We start from the raw sequence: 9,994 nt of genomic DNA on the forward strand, positions 1-9,994 counted from the left end.
AAATAGGGGTGAGGCCTGAGGACGTGCCTAAGACTGCTTTTATAACCAAGTCTGGCACTTATGCATTTTTGCGTATGCCGTTTGGCCTTTCAGGGACCCCGGCAAAATTTCAGCGATGCATGGACATTGTGTTAAGACCTGTTCTTGGAAAGTCCACATTTATCTATTTAGACGATATCATTATTACTAGTGATAATCTCGACCAACATGTACAGGATTTAAGACAGGTGTTTTCTTTATTAAATGAGGCCGGTCTAAAAGTTAATGTCGAAAAGTGCAAATTTGAAGCCCCTGAATTAAAATATTTAGGTTACAAAATATCTCAAAAAGGGATCGAGACAGATGAATAAAAAATAATCGCTGTACAAAAGTATCCGACTCCAAACACGGCAAAGAAGCTCTCTTCTTTTCTAGGACTTTGTTCATATTATAGGTCCTTTATAAAAAATTTTGCAGCTATTGCTGAGCCATTGTTAAAATTAAAAAGGAAAAAGGCAAGATTCTCGTGGACGGCCGAAGCCAATAGTGCTTTCGAAAAATTAAAACAAGCATTAACGCAAGCCCCTGTGTTGAAATTTCCTGAAAAGGATGAGAATTTAGAAATTTCAGCGGATGCTTCGGATTATGCGGTAGGAGCGGTACTTTCGCAAAATCAGCAGCCCGTGGCATTTTTTAGCCGAACTTTAAATCAAACACAAAGAAACTATTCCGCGACCGAGAGAGAGGCACTTGCAGTTCTGTTAGCAGTGCAAAAGTTCCGAGTCTATTTTGGAAAGGCGCCGATAACAGTGTACTCTGATCATGCGGCGGTAACTAGATTGTACTCAGGGAAAAATTTATCCCCCAGGTTAATAAGATGGGCACTCAAGCTGCAAGAATATAATCTGGTAATTAAGCATACCCCTGGAAAGGAAAATATCGTAGCAGATGCCCTATCAAGAATTAAAATAGACGAACAAGGAAATACCGTAAAGGTGGCAATGCTTACAGCATGTACAATAAATTCCCGAGAAACTGTAATAACCGAACTGGGTAAGGATCCTGAGTTTGGAAGCATTTATGAGTATTTGAAGGATCCTGAAAATTTTAGCCACCAAGATATTGTGGCGATAAGAAATAGGGCGGCCCATTACGAACTAATAGATGGTCTATTATTCTATACAAAAACTACGAATTCCAACAACGAATTTCGACCTGTTATCCCAGCTAGTCTTAGATTAAATATCCTGCAGGAGCTCCATGACAGCCCTTTAGCTTCTCATGCTGGTATTCGAAAAACTATCCAACGCGTACGCGAGGCAGTCTACTTTCCTGAACTGCAAAAGTTAACAAGGGCGTATGTCCAGTCCTGCCCAACATGTCAAGCAGTTAATTATATTAATTTCCGCCCGGCCGGGTTTTTAAATAGTATTAAATCCGAATTTCCAAATGAAATAATTGGCATCGATTTATTGGGCCCTTTCCCAAAAAGTCAGTTAAATAAAAGTCGCTATCTCCTTCTTATGGTTGATCATTTTAGTAAATGCACCGAAATTGTTCCCTTAAAACGAGCCTCCGCGAAATTAGTTACTGATTCTATTTTAAATAAATATATTTTAAAATACGGGGCGCCCCTAAAAGTTATATCGGATAATGGTCCTCAATTTGTAAGTAATATATTTGAAGACATGTGCCAAAAACTGGGCATACGTCATTTAAAAATGGTTTCGTATCGGCCGCAATCAAATATAGCGGAACGGGTCAATAGAAATATAGTGAAAATTATCCGTAGTTATGTTAAAAATTTTCATAAAAGCTGTTATAACTATGTCAATGAATTTGCTTTCGCCCTTAGGACCGCAAAACATGATACAACGGGCAAAACTCCTGCTGAGTTATTTCTAGGCAGAAAGATTATAACACCGTTAGATAAATTATTTTATGTGCAACAAAGAGCCCCAGAATTTAAAATGGGTGATATAGAAAAACTAATAAAAGAAGCAAAAAAGAATACGGAAGTAGCACAAAGAAAACAGAAGCTCTATTTTGATTTGAAACGACGGGGAGTAACTTATAAAGTAGGGGATGAAGTTTTAAAAATTAAGCATTCACTTTCTTCAGCACCAGAAGATAAAACTGCCAAATTTTTTCCACGATTTGAAGGACCATATGTTATAGAAAAAATAACTCACGCTGTAGTAGTGTTAAAAGCCAGAAATGGTGAAACCTGTTCCGCAAACATTGATCAAATCAAGCCCTACTTCGATCGTAATAAAATGCAAATATTTTCAGATCTTTTGCAGGATCCGGCACGGCAGACACCGCAGGCACAAGCTCCAGAGGTGGAAAAACGACAAGTACAAGGGCAAGCCAATAAGAGGCAGGAGCAAGTGAAAAGAAAATTGCCCCGCGGAAAATTTGAAGGTAGCAAGAAAAAGAAGCCGTTCCACCGTCCAGAAAAGAGAGTTCACGAACACCCCCAGAATGAAGAAGGGAGAAGGACGACGTATGTGAAGAGAACCAGGAGAAATGACAGCAACTATAACCCGGCTCTAAAACGGAAGATCGACTCATCCGACAGGACTCTCCGCAGTAAATGTAGCCGAACTGCGGAAGGGCCATCAGCGGCGGAGGAAAAGTTACAAGGAAAATTTGAACGGCCAACAACGAGGTCCAAGCAGGAACACGACAGAAGTTTCCCGGTTCCGCCAAGACCAGCTGCCATCAAACGGCCAAGACCACAAGCAGAGGAGAAAAAGAAGGTATTCAAGGGTGGCCGAACTGGTGAAAAAAGGAAGCTTCCAGAGGAAAGCACTGAAGGGCGAGCCCGTACAAGAAGGAGGATAAATCACACAACTATCTGCAATACCTTTAAAGACTGGGCCCAGAAAAAGATGTCCGAATATCACAAAGATAAGTAAAATTTTATGTTACTTTGCAAACTTAAGTTAATCTTTCATTCTTACTGCAAGTGGCAGATTTCAAGAAGTTTTACCTCATGCGAGGTCTACCTTTATCGCCAAAAGGGCGAGAAATGAGTTGTTACCGATTTTCGTATTATGTTTTTAAATTACTCGCGCGTAAAATTAAAGTTGATGTATAATAGCGTTGTGTAAAGACTTAAATATTGAAAAAAAAGTTATTGTATAAATTTTATTTAAAAATTCTAGCAAGAGAGAAGTTTTAGTCTCAAAGACTTTTGAAATGTAGTATTTCAATGTAGAAAGAATTGGCACTTGCTTTGAAAAGAATAGAAGTTAACAATGTACTACTAATGTATGTTTTCAAATGTGTAAAATTAACGGCATGTTGATATGTTCTTATATACAATGTGAACTGTTATTTTAAATGTTAAGAAATACCGTGATATGGTAAAAGTGAATGTTAAAATTTTTTTATTCGTGTGACTGTAAAAAGACTAAAGCATGGCGAATATGTGTTAAAGGTTGAATGATGTAGTTAGGCTCTCTGACGCTACACTTTAGAGTTAGCCACTTTTAGAATAGTACCTCAGGGTTTAGAGTTGAAATTAGGGTGTGTTAAGAGGTCTTGTTATGTTGAATTTTAACACGTTAGTGTTTTGATTGTAGGAGGAAGTGTGGAACACGTAGACAGAAACACATTCGTGTTTGGTGTTCTTTTACAACACATGTCAGAGAGCACGGGGAGAGATAATTAAAATAGTCATGAATGAAATAAGAATGTTAAGAGAAGTATAATTGTATATGTTACTTGCCATTTCATTGTGTAACATTTCATTAAACTAGTTTTCCTTCCAGATCTCTGGAAGGAACCAGAATTGAATAAAAGCTCCTGTTTAGATGCAGTACAGATGAAAAAAAAAAAAATTGTTGTATAACCTGGGAGCTGCTATTGTAAAAAAAACAAATTTCTTTCTTTTAAATTTCTAGTTTCTAGCGAAGTATGTTTGTAAAAGATTGGCCTCGCGTTAGATTCTAGAGCTAAAAGTTTTCAACAAGGTCGTTTTAGACCTCAGTTTCAAACTAATTAACTCTGGCGGGAAGTATGTAAGGATCTTAAGTTTTACTAACGTTTATTTTTATTTTAAATCTTTACTATCACTTCTTATTTTCTACTTCCGGCCAGAATTATAAGCGTTAAGGTTTTTATGCAAAGTTGTCTGGCGAACGCCAAGTATTTAAGTTGTGGCTTTTTGCCAAGCGAGAGAGAGGAAGCAGTTGAGTCAAAGCAGGCCGCTTACCTTAGAAGTTACGCAGTTGCTGTTTGCCTTCCAGGCCAGAGGTTTTAATCCTCTTGATAAATTAAAACGTATTGTAGTGTTCACAGTCTCTGTACTACCTACGCTTCCTGTTAATATAAGGCCAATCTTCCACGTTTATTAGTTTAAAGTTAAATTAGAGTTTAGTTTTATTTTTTATACTTTTACGTTAGACCCCAAGTGGCGGGTCAGTGTATTCCGAAGTACGGAAATTATTGTATATAGAGAAAAATAAAGGGTTTTGTATACCCTTCATGTGTATCCTGTCTACTTACCACAATTAGTGAACATAGCTTTAGTAAGCTCTCTGTTCCGAGTCAGGTCCTTGTATGTTCCCGAAGAAGGTAAGAAGGAACATTGAACCTGATACACTGACTAAATATTTCTCAAAACACACATAATTAATAACATTAAAAAAATTAAAATTTTCGTGATTATTTTCTACCTGTAACAAATTTCGGTATTCTTCTGTTATCGGGACCGGATTCAGAAATGTATGTATGTATCTGGGTGTAGTATGTGTTCCTGTATGCACATATATATGTAGGTACGTATTTTTGTATATATACACACACATACACGCAGAATGACTTTGGCTCGATAACAGAAGAGTACCACAATTTCTGTTGGTTACATTTCGTAATTCAGATGTACTAGCAGCCGTTATAAGTTAAATATTTTTATCGAAGGGCAGAAAAAAATTTCCTATGACTATATGCGAATAATTATACATTTCTCTATTTTTTACTACAACTCGGCATTTGATGGTGTTTCGAGTTTGATAACGTTTGTAGTTGTAAAACACTAGGAGAAAATTTACTGGAAACTATCTTCATCACGGATTGTAGATGCTCATTGGTCAATCGGGCCCTTTTGCTAGACTTGCTAATTTTCAACTGCGAAAAACACTGTTCGTGTATTAAGAAAGTGATTATTCGTATTGGAATCATTCGCAACAATCATTTTTATTTTTTTGACAAGCAGGTATAAAAGTTAATCAGTATCTTTAAATCTTTGAATAAGATTTATATCACGCTGTCAATTAATTAGTTTCGCTTGTAGATCTTTTGATACGTATTCACGTTAGCTTTTAATGGTAATGAAAATAATTTAAAATCGGGCTCTAAATCACTAAATTCCTTTAATCTGCCTTCAAATTCTTGTCGTTAACATGCTACTTTTCTTGCTTACTCTTGAGGTTTTTCATTTAGATTAATAAGTTTAATTTTCAGTTTAAATTTAAAAGTTTACACAGAAGCATTACGTGTCAGTTTTATGTTTAGTTTTTCCTTGACGCTGTTTATTGAGAATATTTAAATTGCTGGCTAAATCAAGGCGAAAGACTAAATCACTTATCCAAATATCATTATGTAGTTTGTCGATGGTTTTATTTTATTGCATCATGAAATTTTGTTTATTAAATCAAAAATAGTTTTAATACAGCTTCTAGACTTGATCACCTCACCCCGTTATTATAAATCATTTCTCAGTACAGTGGAACCTCGAGATATGAGTTTAATTTGTTGCAGCATTGAGCTCGTATAGTGAATTTATCGTAACTAGAAACAAATTTCCCCACTGAAAATAATGGAAATCCAATTAATCCGTTCCGCGCCCACAAAAATACCAACATAGAAATCAATTTTCATAATAAATAATACAGAGTCCTAACTAAGTCATAGAGCCCTGACTGGGGATAGGGATGTGAGGAAGACGAAATGGGTTACTGTGGGGAAGAGGAGAGTACCCCTCTGATTCAGGAAGGCTCTCTCTTCTTGAGAATTTTACCCTACTGGAAGCAGGTTCTGAATCAGAATCACTTAACTTTCTTTCACTTGCAGGTTGCTTTACCAAAAACTTATCTAAATAACATTTGCTTCTGTCTGCTTTTTAAGATGCCTCTAAAATGCGACACCACATTGTCATTACACAAGTCCATAGTGCACTCACACACTGTTTCATTACGATGATTTTCTTCAAAGAAAGTTTTCACTTCTCCCCACTTTTCTAACACTTCTTTAATCTTGCTAGAAGAGAGGGCATCATCTCCTGTTCTCTCCTCCCCTAACGAAAGCTTTTCTACCACCTCTTGCTGCTGTTTGTTAAGTAAAAGTTTGGACAAAGTTACTGGAAAATTTAGTGCACGAAAGTTCGTCCGTTGTTAAGTTCTTAACTATGCTCCTCCACTAACTAATCCAAATCAGCACCATCCACATCTAGACTCATACTTTTCCCCAGAGATACAATTTCTTCGACTTAGCTGCACTGTGTTGTCCACAGATTAATGATGGAAACCTAAGTCAGGAATACTCTGAGGCCACAGTTTTTTCTACGCTGAATTCAGGGTCCTCACTGAGACTTCTTTCCAAGCCATATTAATGAGGTTTAAACAATTTAGGATGTCGAAGAGATCCTTCCAAATTTCTCTGAGAATCAGGTTTGTATTTTGATCACTTCAAAACACCTTTAAAACAAGGCCTTCGTGTACAGCTTCTTAAAGTTGAAAATTACTTGCTGGTCCATAGTCTGGAGAAGTAGAGTGGTGTTGGGAGGAAGAAACTTTTATGAACTGAAATTCCTCCAGCAAATCATCTTCAATCCCTGGAGTGTGTGCAGGAGCACTTTCGAGGACGAGCAAAGGCTTGAGAGGCAACTTATTTTTGTGAAGGTATTACTGAGGGACTAAAAACTTCATTGACCCACTCGACGAAAAACTGTCGTGTTACCCAGACTTTGCTTTTGGCCCACCACATCACATTCCTTTGATTTTTCTGCACATTCCTCCTCTTGAAAACTCCGACGAGTGGTAGACGAGCAACAGCTTGATTTTTCAAATCCACTTTCGTTGGCGCAAAACCAGAGGGTAAGCCTATCTTTCATTGGCTTGTGGCCAGACAAAGATTTCTCCTCTTGCGTGATGTAGGCCCTCTTAGCATTTTCTTCCCAAAAAGACCTGTTTCATCCCAGTTAAATACTTGCTGGAAAGAAACCCTCACTAGTAATAAATTGTTGTAACTCTGGCCGAAATTTATCAGCAGCAGCTGTATCAGAGCTCGCAGCCTCACCATGTCGCACAACACTGTGAACACCGGTTGTCTTTTTAAACTTTTCGATCCATCCACGGCTTGCTTTAAATGGCTCCTCATCTTCAATCCAGGCACCTAGTGTTTTTAGAGAAGGTCCAAGTACAGATTGTTAGCCTTAGCGCAAAAGACAGCTTCCGACACCTAATCGCCTCTTAACTACTTCTCGTTAATCGACACCAACAACAACTTCTCAACGTCTTCTAGAAGTTTTGGAAGTAACGGTAATGCTTTTGGTCATATCAAAAAGTTTCTTAATTTCTTCCTTCTTCTTCAGAATGGTGTAGATCGTAGATGTTGAACGGCCGTAAATAGTCTTCGCCAATTCCGTCACTCTTACACCACGCTTATGTTTGCATGATTTTTTTTTTTTTATTTTCAACGGCCATGGCTTCCTTCTTTTTCTTTTCAGCACTATCTGAGGACACAATCTTCTTGAGAGACATTGTGAAGTAATTATTTTCCCGTTAAATAAAAAAAAAAATTAACACACAAGCTCACAAACACGTAAATCAAAGAACACTGAGTGATCTGACGAGGGTATTCCCCGTGTGAAGCCGGATTGGGAAACGCGCCACGCATACCAACAGCCTGGCTCGTTGCTCATTACTCGAGTTATTGCTCGAGTTATCGCTCACACTGTCCTCGTATCTCGAATTTCTCGTATATAGAGGTGTTCGTATTTCGAGGTCCTACTGCAGTTCCTACGAGTGTCAATATTTTATGTTTTATTAGGATATGAAATACTCGAACTAAAAGCAGTAAACATCTCTAAGAATTTTCCTTTGAATGGCTTAATAATTATTGTTGCGTGAATACGGGCTCGTAATAGATTGAATGCATAAGTCCGATAAAAGATTAATAAAATTTATTCTTATCAAAAGAAATATAACAGAACACTTGAATTTTCCTCAGAGATATTCGTACAAGTGTTTCACAATACCACGCAGTATTTATCAGTAGTTATACTTCAAACTACTAAAAACGTTAAATTGAACGCAATGCACAGTGCATTTAAAGAGAAAACTAATTCAAATATCTCAGTTCACACGGAACTAAATAAATCGCAATAACAATAACTAAGCAACTAACTAAATTGAACTGAGACGGTCTTTCTTCGGCCTTAAATAGTTTTTAACCGGCCGCGCGAGATTTTTCTAGTAAATTCTGCTTCTCGAGATTTCTGGAAAGAAAAAAAAAAAAAAAAAAAAATAGATAATGTAATTACGGTTATAACTAACATAATGCTCAATTACATTTATTCAATTTCAATACAAATTAAAGAGATACCTATTTATTGAATTTTAAATGCACGTGCTCCTGTTTTTTACTTTCCTTGCATAGCTTTCTCTTAATTTGTCTCGTAAATAAGGTTAATTATAATTCTATTAAAATTAGCTATCTAAATACAAAATTCGTAACATTATGTTTGGAATATTTCCGTTACATGATAAAATGCTCCAAAATTTCTATAAAAAATATATGCACCAACGTTGCGCCCTGTCACCGTTAAATTAAATATATTGATCTTATTTGTTATGAAGTTATACGGTATTTCGCCCGCCTTCTAAGCATGCCTTCGTGTTGTAAGGGCCGGCACGCTCGGCGCGTATTTGAGAGGTCTGTAGTTCGATTCCGGAAGAGGGCATTGATCATTTTTCACATCTCCTACTTCCAAATAACCTAGTGACTCTACAGTGGCGCTTGAACTACAAAAGGTGGTGGATGATGATTCTCCACCACCAGGATCTGGCTACTGGGTCCCCTAGTTGTCAGTCGCCCTTTAAAAGGGGAGTATTATGGTACTTCTCCCACCTTCTTAGCATGCCTTCATGTTCATGGTGTAATTGCGCGTATTCGAGAGATCCGTGGTTCGAGTCCCGGCAAAGGCATTACTCATTTTTCACATCTCCTGCTTCCAAATAACCTATTGACTCTACAAAGTGTTGCAAATTCATTAAAAATATTTTAAGATGTGTCATTCTGTTTCTTTTTTCTTTCCGTTTTTGTTGTTTATTGAAATTATTCTATAATTTATATTCTTCTATAATCCCATAATATATTTCTTACATTTAGAGAAATTTTATCTCAATGGAAATGCCTGACGTCTTTCTCTGGAGGTATGATGTTGGGCATGTATCTCTCAGCAGAAAATTGTTCGACACGTGTTGCCCTATACCGGAAATGATCCATATTTTTCTCTAAAATTATTTGTATTGTTGACGGAGGTGAAAAAAACAGCTTTTAATGATTTTTATATATCGTGATCTAACCATGTGATAAATATACTAAAAGCAAAAGCCGTTCTAAAAATAGTCGTTCTAAAAATAAAAAAAAAAAGTTGGAAATTTCTCATTCACTGGCTAATAAAACTTTCGCTTGAAAATGCTCGTTATTTTGGGAAAGAGTGTAAAAACTCTTCTCAGGGTCGAAACTCTTTTGGAGTAGATGCCAAACGAAATATTTTCTCGAAGTTTCAGCATGGAAAACATCGCGGTGACTCAGCGATATTTTTGTGTAATGTAACTATTTCTATTTTATCTTAAACATAAACATATGGATACAACATCTTTAATCTACAAGGAACTACTGTAATCAATGTAGAACAAAATAATGGAATTGCCTGTCACCTGTGTAAACTGATGTTCTCGGATTCGTGCTTCACTTAGATTGTGTTATCAGTATCATTTTA

This window comes from Stegodyphus dumicola, chromosome 6, assembly GCF_044657685.1.
Source record: "Stegodyphus dumicola isolate Sdum_Otavi_A_Nest chromosome 6, ASM4465768v1".
In the NCBI taxonomy this organism is placed as follows: domain Eukaryota; kingdom Metazoa; phylum Arthropoda; class Arachnida; order Araneae; family Eresidae; genus Stegodyphus; species Stegodyphus dumicola.